The following is a 16,956-nucleotide window of genomic DNA, read 5'->3' on the forward strand; positions in this document are numbered from 1 at the left end:
ATCTACATTCGTGATAGTGCCGCTCTCACACGTATCTACAGTCTATTCACAGTGCACGGTGATTCGTGAGGAGGGGACTAGATTTTACACGGAGGTATTTACAAGTTACTTATGTACAGACACACGGAACGCCTAATTTCTAAACGCACTCGGAACTGGTACTCACTTGGCCCGCCGCAACTCCGTCCATGAGTTGCGGCCGCTCTCCAGCGTCCTCCTCTGGACTCCACCAGTCCTCCGTCCAGACCTCGTCTCCTGGTTCCGGTTCGTCTCTCGTCTCCAGGGGTTCTTCGCACGCCGTCTCCTGCCACGAGTCTTCCTGCTTGAACGCTGTGTTGTGGGTTCTTCCGGCTTTTCTTTGGTCCGCCTCCGGAAAGGGGGAGGGACATCCGGGGTCGCGGGGTTGTACTTCCGCTGCGTCCCGCGTTGGTACTGGTTCCTGTAGGGAAAGAGAAAGGGGTGGAGTCCGGGTTGTTTTGGTAGTCCGGGCGACCGGGGATTGTGGTGGTGATCGGGAGGGGAGACGGGATATCCGTGTTGACGGGGCCGTGTCCCTATCACATCCCCTTCCCCTAGCTGTCTTTCTTGATCGGGTAAGCTGGCATGGATATCGAGAAAGATAGTCAGCGTTGGCTTGGTCCGCGCCCTTCCTGTGGAGAGTCTTGAACCTGAAGGGTTGTAGGGAAAGGAACCAACGAAGGACTCTTTCGTTGTGTCCTTTGTTACGGGCCATCCATTCCAGTGGGGCATGGTCAGTGTACAAAATGAATTCTCTGCCTTCAAGATAGTAGCGGAGGCTGTCTACAGCCCATTTGATGGCGAGGGCCTCCTTCTCCACTACAGCGTAGTTACTCTCCCGGGGAAACAGTTTTCTACTTAGGAAAAGGATGGGCCGTTCGTCCCCATTGCAATCTTTCTGAGAGAGAACTGCTCCCAGCCCCTGCTCGGAAGCGTCCGTCTGGAGTATAAATGGCTTTGAATAGTCTGGGCTGATGAGAACGGGACTGGAAAGTAGGATGTCTTTCAACTGGTGGAAGGCATCCAACAGGGAGGGGTGTGGTTGTCTCAGGGCCTCTTCGGTTTTTATAGTTTTCTTTAACAGATCTGTGAGAGGAGCTGCTATCTGGGAAAACCGGGGAATGAAGCGTCTGTAATACCCTAAGAGGCCTAGGAAGGCTCTTAGCTCTTTTTGGGTCTGGGGAAAAGGAATTGAGTGGATAGCGGCGATTTTGTTGTTTTGTGGGCGGATCAGTCCTTCTCCCAACAGGTATCCTAAATATTTCACGGTCTGAGCCGCCAAGGTGGTTTTCAAGGGGTTGATCGTGAACCCATAGGACCCCAGGGAGTGTATTACTTCTCTCAGGTGACATAAGTGCTGCTCCCAATCATCACTATAGATGATTATGTCATCCAGATAGGCCCCGGCGTAAGAAACATGGGGCCGTAATATCAAATTCATAGCCCGCTGAAAGGTGGCTGGGGCCCCGTGAAGCCCAAAGGGCATCACCGTGAATTGGTATAGGCCTTCGGGGGTGGAAAAGGCAGTTTTCTTCTTATCTTCGGGTCGTAAGGGAATCTGCCAATACCCTTTACAGAGGTCTAGCGTACTGATGAATTTGGCCCTACCAATACGCTCAATCATTTCATCAACCCGAGGTAAGGGGTATGTATCGAAGGAGGAGATTTTGTTGATTTCTCTGAAATCGATACAAAAACGGACCGATCCGTCTGGTTTGGGACTAAAACAATCGGCGAGTTCCAATCGCTACTGGAAGGCTCGATGATCCCCATGTGGAGCATCTGGGCTACCTCATCTCTGATAACTGGTCTACGAGCCTCAGGGAGCCGATAAGGCCGCTGACGGACCGTTTTCCCGGGTTCCGTGATGATGGCATGTTCGACTACTGATGTGAGGCCCGGAGAGGAGGAGAACACCTGTTGTAAGGAGCGAAGGGTGGACCGTAGTTCCTGTTTCCTTTGTTCCCCGAGTTCTGGGTCTACACAGACCTCATAGGGGAGTTCTTGTTCTGTACTGTTATTCAGGAGGACCGGACGGGGTCCCACCCACTCCTTCAGTAGATTTACATGGAAGATTTGTGTGGTTCGACGGACAGGGTCGAGCTCGATTTCATAGGTCACGGGAGTGACCTGTCGTAGGACGGGAAAGGGGCCTTGCCATTGCCCTAACAGTTTGTGATCGGAGGAGGGCATTAAGAGGAGAACCAACTGACCAGGACGAAAGGAACGAGCTTTCGTACCCTTATCGTATTGTTGCTTTTGTTTGGCTTGGGCTGCTACCAGATTCTGGCGTACGATGTCCCTTATTTGCCCCAGGTGGGTTCTGAGGTTTTGTACGTACTCCGGCAAAGGACGGGTACGGTCGGGTTCCGCCTCCCAAGCCTCTTTGGCCATATCCAGGAGGGTCCGAGGGGGCCTGCCATAGAGTAGTTCATAAGGGGAAAAACCCGTGCTGCTTTGGACCTTGCAGCGGATGGCAAAGAGGGCCAGCGGTAGCATTTCCTCCCATCTCTTACTCTCCAAGGCCAGGAGTTTTTTAAGGGTTGTCTTCAGGGTGGCGTTATACCGCTCCACGAGGCCATCAGTTTGGGGGTGGTAAGCGGACGTTCTGATTTGTTTCACACCTAGTTGGGAGCACACCTGCTTCATGAGGGAGGAGACGAAGGGGGTTCCCTGGTCGGTCAGGATTTCTCTAGGGAAGCCGACCCGAGAAAAGATAGATATTAAAGCTTTAGCTATGTTCTGGCTGGTAGGCTGGCGGAGAGGTATGGCTTCAGGGAAGCGGGTGGCGTAGTCCACAAGCACTAACGCATACCTACAACCGCTTCGGGATGGGAGCATGGGGCCTATAATATCCATCCCTACCCTACTGAAGGGGATGTCTATCAGAGGAAGAGGTTGTAGAGGGACTCTGGGAGGGCGATACCGGCTGTTCTTTTGACAAACGGGGCAGGCCCTACAGTATAGTTTGACTTGCTGGTGGATGCCAGGCCAATAGAATTTTTCTAGGATGGCCTGACTCGACTTTTCGTCGCTGAAGTGACCCCCGAGCAGATGGCTATGAGCAAGAAACAATACTTTGTCCCGGAAGGGTCCTGGAATAATCAACTGGGACGGTTGTTGGGGTCCCCCTTTTCTGTATAAGAGGCCGTTCTTTTTGTAAAAGTGGGGACCTACATGCAGGGGATCTTCTTGGTCCAGGGCCCTTCCCCAGGCGTCTTGCAGAACAGGGTCTTCTTGCTGAGCAGCCCGAAATTCCTGGTCGATTTCCCAGGGATGTTCTTCCACTCGTACTGGGAAAGCCGTGGAGTAGTTCCTTTTTTCCTTCTTCTTTTGGGTTTTGGTCATGGTCATCCGAGTGGGGTGTGTTCCTACTACTGGGGAGCTGTCGGAAAAAGGAGCTTCAGACCACCACTTCTCTAGGCTGGTGGTGGTGTCCTGGAGAAGGCGAGGAAGACCAGGGTAATCGCTGCCCAAGATAACCTGTTCAGGCAGTGAAGGAACAAGCCCGACATTCAGGGTACTTCCAGGGTCCAGGGAGTGTTGTACTCGGACATCAGCCGTTGGGTAAACCTTTGTGTCTCCATGCACACACTGAATGGCCACTGTACCTGTTATTGGCCCTTTAGGGTGGGGTATCTCTTGAGGTCTGAGCACACTTTGTCTACATCCCGTGTCTGCAAGGGCCGACACCCGATGACCTTCTATCAGTACTGGGCGATGGAAAGCGGGAGGAGACGGTCCAGAGGATAGACACACATAGTTCCGAGCCATTCCCACCTCCATCGGCTCTTCCTTTTGTGGACAAACCCGAGCAATGTGCCCATAACCACCACAATGGTAGCACTGGGGACCAGGCGGTGGGGGTCTGGACATCACTGGATAAGGGAACAACGGGGGAGGATCAGGTTTCTTGGCCAGAAACGGCCGAGGGCCTCGGGGTTGTCCAGGGGGCTGTGGTCGGTGACCATGTTCTTCCTTAGGTTTCTGTAAGTCCTGGGCTCGGCTGTACGCGCTGGCAATTTCGATAGCATTGTCTAAGGTCAGACGTGCATGCTGACGGACCCATTTTTGGGTGGCAGGATGGAGGGAAGCCAGAAACTGCTCCAAATATATTTTCGCTAGTATATCTTCTTTAGTAGCGGTCGCGGACTTCAGCCACCGGTCAGCCAAATCTTTAATCCTGAAGGAGAGGGCTCTGGGTGTCTCCTGGGGTCCCTCTTTTGCTTGGCGGAGCCGCACCCGATAGGTCTCATCATCAATGCCTAATCTTTCGAGGATACAGGTCTTGATGTCTGCATAGGGGGTCAGTCCCTGTACGTTAGCCTGTTGGAAGGCTGCCTGTAGTTCGCCAGTCAGTAGAGGACCCAGATAATGACCCCATCGGTCGAGTGGCCAGGCCGCGGCTTGGGCCAGCCGTTCAAAATTGGTAAAAAAGAAATCCGGGTCTTCACCCGGCACATATTTCTGGAGAACCACTGAAGGAAGAGACGTGGTGGGTCGCTGTTGGCCTAATACGTCTGTGAGCTTCCCCAAAGCATGGTCCTGGGCGGTTCCCTGCCCCTTCAAGACGTCATGCAGTTGCCCACGGTCTTCTTCGGCCGTCTTCAAGAACAGCTCCATCATCTTCCCGAGTTGTTCTTGGGAATCCGCTAACTTTTGCACCGCGGCCTCCATGCTTCCGGTAGATCCCACTTCTGACACCACTTGTGGGCTGGTGGGGGAAGCAAACCGGAATGACAAGCGTGGAGGCCGAATGTAGTGGGCTATTTCGTAGCCGGTTTTTATTAATGTACAAGGGTGCAATGGTATGGCACAGGACAACAGAGAGTTCCAAAGGATTGAGGGTTCCGGCACAGAGGTAAGGAGCCCTCCGGGGTTGGTCTTCCAGGGACAGCTGTCGGTCTTGGCTGTAGGCAGGCTGGTCCTTGGGGTTCAACAGCCTCGTATCCCGGACGGTGGATCCTCGGAGGGGGGAAAAAGGAGAGAGAAAACGGGGCCGTTAGCTCTGTCGGCGGAACACAAGATAAGGTCCTTGTCCTTCACCCGGGTGTTTGGGTTGAGAACGACTGTGAGGAAAGGGAGGGGAAGGGAAGAGAGGTAAAGATATAGAGTGGACTGGGAATAGGGTGACGTTGGTGTCAGGACGTGAGGGGATATTTATCTACATTCGTGATAGTGCCGCTCTCACACGTATCTACAGTCTATTCACAGTGCACGGTGATTCGTGAGGAGGGGACTAGATTTTACACGGAGGTATTTACAAGTTACTTATGTACAGACACACGGAACGCCTAATTTCTAAACGCACTCGGAACTGGTACTCACTTGGCCCGCCGCAACTCCGTCCATGAGTTGCGGCCGCTCTCCAGCGTCCTCCTCTGGACTCCACCAGTCCTCCGTCCAGACCTCGTCTCCTGGTTCCGGTTCGTCTCTCGTCTCCGGGGGTTCTTCGCACGCCGTCTCCTGCCACGAGTCTTCCTGCTTGAACGCTGTGTTGTGGGTTCTTCCGGCTTTTCTTTGGTCCGCCTCCGGAAAGGGGGAGGGACATCCGGGGTCGCGGGGTTGTACTTCCGCTGCGTCCCGCGTTGGTACTGGTTCCTGTAGGGAAAGAGAAAGGGGTGGAGTCCGGGTTGTTTTGGTAGTCCGGGCGACCGGGGATTGTGGTGGTGATCGGGAGGGGAGACGGGATATCCGTGTTGACGGGGCCGTGTCCCTATCACAGCCTTTTACACTTTTTGTCACAGAACGTGATGGTACTGCATTATCTGTTCTCACACAAGATCAAGCAGGACAGTACAAGCCCTGTGCTTATTTTTCGAGCACATTAGATCCAGTAGCCCAGGCTTTGCCTGCGTGCCTCAAGTCAGTTGCAGCCACAGCTCTAGCTATCAGACAAAGTGATTCCATAGTATTAGGACACTCCTTGACAGTACAAGTTCCACACTCCGTGGAAGTTCTTTTAAACCGAACACAGACACAGCACTTGACCATTGCACGTTTAACAGGTTATGAACTGACACTGTTCCAGCCACACATAGAAATCAGACGCTGCAACATTCTGAATCCTGCTACATTGTTACCGTCAGTTACTTCAAATCCTGCCACACATGACTGTGTGGAAATTGTTAACACTATGACTAAGCCAAGACAAGACCTGACAGACATTGCATTACCTGATCCCGACCTGACACTTTATGTGGATGGTTCATGTATGAGAACTAGTACAGGAGAACTAGCAGCCACGTACGCAGTGACTACTGACACTGAAGTTATTGAAACACACCGTATTGACACCCTGTCTGCTCAAGCAGCAGAGCTAGTTGCTCTGACCCAAGCCTGCATACGTGCCAAGAACCTGAAAGTAAACATATATACAGATTCACGTTACGCATTCGGAGGTGTACACGACTTCGGAGTACTCTGGCAGGAGAGAGGTTTCATGACTTCTCATGGAACCAAGATTCAGCATGGTCTCCTCATTCAAGCTCTGTTAGATGCAATACATTTACCGACAGCTATCGCTATCATGAAGTGCAAGGCACATACGAAAGTTACTGACATCATTTCCCAAGGTAACGATCTAGCAGATCGAACAGCCAAGCTTACAGCTCAGACACCAGACATTCCAGTTAACAAGACACAGACATCCACTCCAGAACAGACTACCTGTATGACAGTTAAGGACCCTACACAAGATGTCATAGACATACAGTCACATGCTACTCCTGAAGAAATCAAGAAATGGTCCGAACAAGGAGGGGTCCAGACAAATCAAGGATGGTTGACGAAGGGAAAAGCCACATGGTTTCTCCCCGACTCTATGGTTCAAGTCATTATCAATACCGCATAGTCCAGCACACCTAGGAGAAAAAGCCATGTTAGACAGTATACATAACCTCTGGTTCAACAAGCACTTACGAGCTGCAGCCAAGCAGAAAGTCCGTACCTGTATGATATGTTGCCAGTTCAATCCAGGTAAAAGTGTCCCGGTGGAACAAGGTGGATTCCAACCCCCTGACCACCCTTTTGAAGTCCTCCAGATGGATTACATTCAGATGGAGCGATGTCGAGGTTTCAAGTATGTCCTTGTAGTTGTATGCGCTTTGTCCAGGTGGACAGAAGCATATCCAGTTCCAGATTACACAGCAGCGACCACTGCCAAGCAGTTGGTTCGTGAATTTTTTCCCCGTTATGGACTCCCTAGGGTCGTGTATTCTGATAACGGCCAGCCATTCTCATCCGAGTTAATGAAACATGTTTCCCTTCTGTTGGGGTACCAGTGGAAGTTCCATTGTGTGCGCCATCCTGAAGCAGCCGGTCTCGTAGAGAGACATAATCAAACCCTGAAAATCCGTATTGCTAAGACATGTAAAGAGAAAGGTGTAGACTGGCTAGTTGCCCTGCCAGTTGCTTTATTCTACATGAGGATGGTTGCACATTCCAGATCCGGTCTGTCCCCTTATGAGGTCGTATTCGGCCGCCCCCCAAACATGTGGGGTACACCTAGACCCCGCAGTATTACAGATGTTTCCAGTAATATGCTGACAGATTACCTAGCTTCCTTGATGTCTGCCCTACACTCTTGTCGTTCACAGGTTGCCGCTGCATTTCCAGACAATACTGAAGTGAAACCGCATAAGGTCATTCCAGGCGACCTCGTGTTGGTAAGGAACTTTGATCGTTCAAGTCCGCTGGAGCCTCGTTGGAAGGAGCCGAGACTTGTCCTTCTGACCACCCGTACGGCCGTGAAGTTGGAAGGCCGCAAGGGGTGGGTCCATCTGTCCCATGTAAAGAAATTCCATGGAGTCCGGAAAAAGACATTTTTAAAGGACACTTCTAAAGACTGTTCCATTCCTAAAGACTGCCTAAAAACAAACTCTGAACTCAAGCCTCCCCTGTTAGAGGAAACTCCGCAACAGGAGTATAAAAAGAAACTCAGGTCTAGTAAAATAAGTCAGCCAGTTTAATTGTCTAAGTCCCTCTCGGGTGAAACGGTTAGACAGGTTCCTGACATGTATGAGATAGACCCCCATAGTGAGAGAGTTAGTCAAAACTCTATACGATGTATCGTCATTTTAAGTTTCCTATTGTTTCTAAGTTTGATGGTTACCTGCACAAGTTATGCATTACATTTATGTTTTCCAATTTCGCATGTAAATAAGTTTGCTAATGCTACAGTAGAGCACACATTTAGTGATCTGCCTCCTCACGAGCTATCCTATCGTCTTGCTATGCGTAATAATACATTCATCCGAATGTTACACTATTCACACCAGACCAGCAATGCCACTAATTGTTGGGTGTGTGGTCGACTCCCCCCTTTCCAGACACCGAAGGGAGTTCTGCCACTCTTTCCTTATCCGTTTTCACATAATGGTTCGTGTGGAGCATGGTCCATGTTAACGTCATCTTCAAATGATATGTCCCTTCTGAATAGAACATGTTTTCCAGACAAGCAAGGTCTCCCCCATAGAACAGGGTTAGATCTAGAAAATGAAGTATATAATTTAGGTAATTATTCTTCGAATTTTATGGTATTGAATGTTCAGTCTGATACTACTCCAGACTTACCTGCTATTTCAGTACTACCAGTCAAAGGCGAATTATGTGTCAGAAAGAATGGTTCCGCACATGTAGGACATAGTGATTGTACTACTATTGTCAAGTATAGTGACAGTGGGAAATCTATTTTCAAAGCCTCACGTCATTCTTATTTTGTTTGTGGTCAGACCGCATATGTTCGTCTGCCCCTCGATTGGGATGGAACATGTTACATTGCCTTCCTACTGCCACCAGTTTTTCTAGCCCCATCTGATTATCACAGAAACACACATCTAGTACACGTCAGACATAGAAGGGAGATTGAGTCCCCGATTGTCGATCAAACTGAAACTACTCTAGAACAATATCAAGATTTCAATAAAGGTTTCTTCTTCTTTATAGGACCTATCCAGAATAGTAAGTTAATACGTAGACTAACCAGAACCCTTGAAGCAGTAGTGAATGAGACTACTTCTGCTCTAGGTAACTTAACTGAAGAACAATCTGCTATGAGATTTGTCGTGCTCCAAAATCGTCTCGTTCTTGACGTCATACTGGCCGATAGAGGAGGAGCATGTAGAGTCATCGGATCTAGTTGCTGCATTTTCATTCCTAATAACGCGCCGTCTGTTTATTCAGCTATAACCAGACTTCACAAAATTGCCCATCAGTTACACCAGAATCCAGGCACCTGGACATGGTCCGGTTGGCTCTGGAGTATCATATCTGCCTGGGGATGGAAAGTATTGTCATTTCTAGGTATTGCAGTAATGATCCTATTCAGTTGCTGCCTCTGTATACAATGTGGCCCTGCGATTTGCGGCATTTGTGCTACCTCTTGTATTCCTAGTCCTAAGTCCCGTTCCAAGACAATTCGAGACGAGCAAATGATGCTATATGAAATGATAGATGGTATCATGAATATTGATGTTTCCTGATGGAAACGTAGGGCACAAGGAGGGAATGTGGAAAAGTAAATTTTGCCATGTCATATGTGCCTACGTGTTCCCCATCTTATGTTATATGTGCATGATCGATATGCATGTATTCCCCTCTGATCGATTAAAGAAGCAATTACAGTTGTGTCCATCTCTAGTATGCCAGTTTCCAGTTTTCGTGAATATAACGAATATCAGGCCTATGTAAAGCTACGTTGCCACGTTTTACAGTGTGCACGTTAATTCATTGAATTGTCCCCGTTTCTAGGCCTCAAAAGGGCCCGGACTCAGATTCAGCTCCTGTTTCCTGAACTCTCCGAGGAGCGATACAGCCCCCACCTGTATCCCTGACCCTTAGCTTACTTCTTGCCACGCAGTGCCCGGCCCGGCCTGGCTCTGCCTCCCAGTCTGCCAAGAGTATGTTATGTTTCTAGTTATCAGTCCAGCCCTCCTTCTCTGCATTCCTAAGCTACTGAATCGCATCAATAGTTTCCGTCATGGTCTAGCCTTTATGTCTCCATGTAAGAGAAATACTGTATTCATATTCATAGAATATTCCTCGCACATGCAATACATTTAGAATAATGCATGCACCAGTCTTAGAGTCTATTAGCCTTTACCCTGATAACTTCTGGATTCTATCAACATGTACTATAAACACCAGATACTAGATATGCCTAGGTACATGTCGCTCTGACCCTTCAGACTTTCGTCTCCTCTTCTAGTGCAGAAGTCATAGCCCCCAGTTCTCCCTAGTAACACGTCATTGCCAGTTTACGCGCACCACTAGGTTAGAGGTCCCAGCTGCTCAGGTAGCCCCCTCCATGTTTCCGCCCCGTTTATGACATATTCTGTTACGTTTGCATCACATGTCTATGTATACGCCCTGTACACACCTCTTGTTACACCCACTTTATGCCTTATCTTTCGCGACAAACTCCGCCTACTGCTACGCCTACTGTATTGAAAGTAATGTATTTGTTTTTGGTATATATACTAATGTTTTGTTACTGAAAGCCAGCCTTATTCCTGCCCCCGGCAGCTGCCATCCTATTCCCATGCAGGCTGTCCTGTTCCTGTCCTTTTATGACTGATTAAAGCCTGTATACTTCAGCTACCTCGAATCTTGACTCTTATTTATTGAGCTATCTGTTATTAGAGTATCCTGAAAAATAGAACCGGTAATTAATTATTTATTTACCACAAGTCCCTTGCTCATTGCACCATCAGGATTCAAGCAAGCCGGGCCGAAGACGGCTGTAATGCCAGAAACCGGTCCCCGGAAGCTTGTTTCCTTCCCAGTGTAAGAATTGGCTTTTGTAGTTTGGTTTGCCCTGTTCCCATCATGCACTGGGACAGGAACAGACTAATTTGCATACAGCCAGGTTCTGAAACTGGGATGGTGCAAAGAGCTAAAAAACGGTGTTGGATCTAGCCCTGATCTCTTGACTGGGTGAGAGTATTCTGCTTAATTCAGAGACTCTGTCCCTCACCACCCCTTGTTGTAAATAAGGGTTTTTTAAACACAATCATTTTGATTGTTTTTTTTTTCCGCTGTTATATGATGAATACCTTCAAGTCACTGTTTTTAGTGAAATTTGATGTATTCTGAGAACAGCAAAAATAAACCATTTAACATGTATAATTAATTCTGTACTTTTTGTATTTATGATATACATTTAGAACTGTGTAGGAGGCATGGAGAAACTGAGGCTTCTGTAAGTGTCAAGGGAGGTGAGTAATGTACATTGCTCTGTTGCATACAGTCCTCACCTTCTGCGTACTCTTGGATATGCTAGACTACATCTGTACAATGAGATACCTAAGCTGAGGAAATACAGGTGATGTGATTGTTAAATGAGCAAAAATATTTGCACGTTTTTCAATTATATCACCTGTGTTTCCTAACATTACGAATCACATTGTGCAGATGAGGTTTAGGCCTGTCCAGGGAGACAGAGGAGGTCTAGCCTTTGTTCAAGAGTGCAGTGGACATGACTCACTTCGTTGGTAGGCCTGCACATGTATTATCTCCTCTGTACTCTTCAACAAGCCTACATTTAATCTGTAACTCTGAGTAGGCCACACCTCAAACAAATCTCTGGATAGGCCACACCTTATCGGCATCCTGAAACAATCATTTAAAATGTTAGGGACAGTTTTATGATGGGCGTGCGCCTCTTTTGCGCCGCCGTTGCGTCACTTTTGTGACACAGCAGCAGTGCAAAAGATGCACCATGTTGCAAGATAGGCCTCACTTCATCTGCAACAAGATACCGTCAGTTTAAAATGTATATATTTAGGACTGTGTAGGGGGCATGGAGAAGCAGAGGCTTCTGTAAGTGTCAAAGTTGTTACATACAGTGCTCACCTTCTGCGTAGTCTTTCATATGCTAGACTACATCTGCACAATGAGATACCTAAGCAAAGGAAACACAGGTGATGTGATTGTGGAATGAGCAAAAAAAACTTGAACGTTTTTCAATTACATTACCTGTGTTTCCTAACATTATGAATCACATTGTGTAGATGCCTCACTCAGTCTGTATCTGACACTCTTTCCTTCACTTCCTCTGTCTCCTCTCTCCCTCACTCTCTTTTCCTTGTTCACCCTTTCCTTATATAGTTTACCTTACTCACTTTCTTTTAGTAGCTTACACAACTTCAATTTAGTTTTCTCTTCTATCCTTCTTTTCTGTCACTGAAAGTATCTTCTTTTTTTTTCTCTTAGTAATTTACTCTATTTCAATTTCTTTTTGTCTCTGACTGTCTATCACCGTTTCTTTCTCCTTTTTTCTGCATGTTTATCTCTAACTTTATTTCTTTGTAAAATTGGATGATTGTCAATCTTTTCCCTTGTCTTTTCTAATTTTTAAATGCATGTTTTAATATTTTTCAAATTTTTGTTCTTTCTTTCACAGATTGAAAGTATAAAAATAACTAGTGACTAAGTTAACGACAATTATAAGGTAAATATTTTGTACTCTTTTCGTTACATTTCTATCACATTTAACTTCTATTAGTTCCACTGCTTCATTTCTTTAACCCTCATTTTCCTGCCTTTGCTACTTCCCTCATTCCCTTCTCTATTACTTACTTACTCTACTCCTTCCACTCCTTTTCTCAGTCCCTCTGTTCTCATAGTTCCTCACTCCTGTTCACTCACTCCGTCTCTATTACTCTCACTGTCTCTGACTGATCACTCTTTCACTACTTATTCATTATGCTTTCTCCCTGTAGTTCAAGCACACTAAGGGGCATATTATCAACACAGGCGATAAAATTATTGCTGCTTTTATCGGCAGAAAACTGCCGCAAAAGCGGCTTTACTGGCAGTTTTCTGCCGCAAAAGCGGCTTTAGCGGCAGTTTTCTGCCGATAAAAGCAGCGATCATTTTATCGCCTGTGTTGATAATATGCCCCTATGTTATTTACATTTCTTTGCTGTTTCAATCATTCCTTTTCTGTCACTTCTTCTTTTCTGCTTTCTGGTTTTTCTCTCTGTTATTCCACATGTTTTAACCTTAGTCACTATCATACATCTTGTTTTATTCCTATTTACTTTTGCTCACTGTTTTCTTAACACTTTCCCTCAGGATTGTTCTTTTAGTCCGGTTCTATCCCTACCTCTTATTCCACATCCTTTACTATTTTTCTTCTTATTTTGAACATTCACTCACATTCTCTAAGAAACTCTTGTTTATTATTCTTCTACTCTCTTTTTTTTCTTTCACTTCCTTATCTATTTTGTTTTTCACAATTATACCCTCTTCCATCTTTTCTTCGGTAAATAGATCTATTAAACAGTATCTCTGTGTTACTCCCTCTAGCTGTCATTCTTTTAACATTACTCTCTGTTTCCTTCCCTTATACTTACTCTTCTTTTTAAAAAAATAAAAATAAATTCTGATTCGCTTCCGGTTCGCGTACCGGCGCGCGAACCGGGAAGCGAATCAAAAGAAATAGAGGTTGCCAGAGTGCTAAACATTCTAGCAATTTTTTATAAAGGGGAGGTAGTTCTGAAAAGAACTTTTTTGTTTTATTATTTTTGTTGTTTTATATTTTTTAAATTATTTTTCTGAACTTTTTTTACTTTTTTTGTATTTTTTGAACGATTTTAATTTTTTTTGTTTTTTTGAGGGGGAACAACGAAAAACAGGCATTAGAAAGGGCTCAACAGGAGCAACATTTTTTTTGGGGCGTTTTGAGCACTTGTGGTTTTCAAATGCTCCGTTTATCAAATTGATACTCATATTTGCACATGAGATTAGGTCACCACAATAAAGGCACACTATCTTCATGTGCACAAAATTCTGTTGGATGTTTGGGACCGTTTCCCTCGCCTCTGGTCCCGACAGAGTTACCTGTGCCAATGTACTGGCCACAGGAGTTGGTGGGTTGTCTTGGAGGTGACGCATCTCTGCAACGCTGTAATTCAGTGGATGCCACCTCTGCATATGACGGTGCATAGTATAGTTACCATAACTATACTTTTTGTCTGTACCTCTAGATAAAACATCTTTACAAATGAGGCATGTCACATGTCGGGCATTCACTTTTTTTTGGCCTCGAGGAAAAAGAATAAAACTGCCAAATAAAACTGTCTTTGTGGTGGGATTTCCGGGGCTCTTCACGTAAGAACTGCCTCCTCTCTACTTCCTCTTCCTCTTCTTCTTCCTCTTCCTCCTCTGGGTTGCGAAGGAACTGTGGAGGTGGTCCTTCCTTCCTAGGTGGTTGTGGTGGTGGTGGGGGTCCACCAGCTGCAGCTACTACCGATGCCATTATTTTAATAAGCAAAAACAGGTCTTCCTCTCACAAAGATGAAAGTCAGAGTGAGGAAAGAAGGTGGGGGCTTTCATCATTTGGGAAAAAAAAATGTTCTAAACCAATGAAAAGTGTTATTTTTAGGTCACATGACCTAGCCTTACATCATTAGGAAACCAAAAGTGAAATGAACCAATAGAAAGTTTTATTAACAAGTCACATGACCTGTTACGCTTACGTTACGCGCTCCGCGCCGCGGATCGCTTCCGGGGAGCTGTGCTTCCCGCCTCGGTTCGCGCTCCGGAGCACTTCCGGGTGCGCTAACGCGGCGCGTCATAAGACTCATTACGCGGCAACGCGATACGTCGCGCTTACGCGACGCGTCACGATGTTGTTTTCTAACTCGGCAGTTGCGCAAACGGAACGTTTACCGGTTCGCGGACCGGGTCGCGGCACCAAATTGAGCTAACGGGAAGCTACCCGGTGCGCGGACCGGTAGCGAAACAAAAAAAATAAAAAAATATATATATACATACAAAATTATATTAAAAACATATAAAATATATTTTTCAATTTAAAGAAGAATACATTTTAAAGCTTTTGATATTTGCTATTAAAAAACCATTGAAATTCACTGAAAAAACCATAGGTTATAGACCATATATAGTTAGGAATTAGCATTTACAAAACCTTGAAAATTCACTGAAAAAACCATAGGTTATAGACCATATATAGTTAGGAATTAGCATTTACAAAACCTTATTTTACTCACACAAAACCACTGAAATTCGCATATATAGTTAGTTGCACTAACTATATATCGCGCACCCGCAATCCACTGCTGATCATGTCACATATTACATCATTCATGACATGGTCAGTGACATCACTGATGACATCACTGATGACATCTCAAATGACATCACTGATGACATCACTGATGACATCTCAAACTACATCACTGATGACATTACTGAGCACATCACTGATGACATTATTCATGTGATAATATGATGAACCTCTTCAGACTCTAATATAACCTTAGATACACTCAGTGTAAACAGACACTCACAGACTGTCACTCATCCATGGAGTTACTCACACACCTATTCAGTCATGCAAAGAATCAATCACACCTCCATTTTCTCAACTAAACAGTTATACACACCTTACTTATTCAAACATATACTAACACATATTTACTCTCTTATACAATCCCTGATACAAGTTCACAATGATCCATACAGCCACTCACACATTCACTAGCTCTTATGCACAGTTATTTATATATGTCAACTCTCACATGTACTGTGTTTTACATATGTATTTACTTTGACATGTAGCACTGAGATATCCATTCACTCACCAATACACTCATGCACACAGTCAACCGCCCATTCAGCTGTTTCCACATGCACTTTTGAACCCATACATCTAGTGAATCAACTGCTCACACATCTATGCACAGAGTCATACACCTCCCAGCCACCCACACACACACTCAGTCTCTCATACAAATACTTGGGCAACCAATCAATAACCCATATAGTTACTCATATAGCTACTGATCAACACATGCAGCATTTTATAGAACAGACCTAATGATGCACACATTAAGACACTTTAGTCACAAACCCATGCACTCAGTGAGACACATTTAATCACTCACTCATACAGTCAGTCATGCACCTACTAAATCCTTCATCCAGACACTTATACATCCACTCATTCTTCAATATGTAAGACATATTTTAACTTTACAGAAATACACAGTCACTGGATGTTGTCATCAGTGATGTCATTTGAGATGTCATCAGTGATGTCATCAGTGATGTCATCAGTGATGTCACTGACCATGTCATGAATGATGTAATATGTGACATGATCAGCAGTGGATTGCGGGTGCGCGATATATAGTTAGTGCAACTAACTATATATGCAAATTTCAATGGTTTTGTGTGAGTAAAATAAGGTTTTGTACATGCTAATTCCTAACTATATATGGTCTATAACCTATGGTTTTTTCAGTGAATATATATATATATATATATATATATATATATATATATATATATATATATATATATGTATATATATATATATATATATATGCTAAATTCATGTAGGTTACAATTAGGAACTGCATAAAATAGTCAGAGCGAGATAAATAGAATAAAAGAAGTCCATATATGCAAAGAGACATATTAAAATGTTAAAAGTTTTTAATTAGAATGCTGCTACACAACTTAAAAGAACAAACTTAATGATCTCTCAAAATTTCATCTTGCCAGCTATATCTTAAATCCAATCAGTTTCATAAGATGCCATTCAACATAATAGTTTTTCTACGATGTTCCTTATCGGCACTGCAGTGAAGAAAATTAGTACATCATTTCACATATATATTCAGTTTTAAGAAGCTGAAAGTAATAAAGTACCAGCAAGCATTTTCTAATATTCAATACCCGTAATAGTGGAATAATACATTATTTCCATGGTTTCGAATATAGGCGAAATAAAGATAAAATGCAGCATATTCTGGGCTGATTTAGTGTCACATGGACAAGGATCCAGGAGGGAGTAGGAATATAGTTGGCTGGGGTACGAAACCAAGAAATATGCAATGCTGAACCTAAATCTGATCAGATAAAACCTTTTGGAATGGCAACAAGAAAACAAAAGGTAAGATTCTA

At 45.0% G+C, this 16,956-nt stretch overlaps 1 protein-coding gene across 5 annotated transcripts in view; it reads right to left on the reverse strand.

The window, feature by feature from the left end:
• Nucleotides 1-16,956, reverse strand: part of KYAT3 (kynurenine aminotransferase 3) — a 548,094-nt gene that overhangs the window by 69,163 nt on the left and 461,975 nt on the right. The window lies entirely within an intron of this gene.

This window comes from Lissotriton helveticus, chromosome 1_1 (genome assembly GCF_964261635.1).
Source record: "Lissotriton helveticus chromosome 1_1, aLisHel1.1, whole genome shotgun sequence".
In the NCBI taxonomy this organism is placed as follows: domain Eukaryota; kingdom Metazoa; phylum Chordata; class Amphibia; order Caudata; family Salamandridae; genus Lissotriton; species Lissotriton helveticus.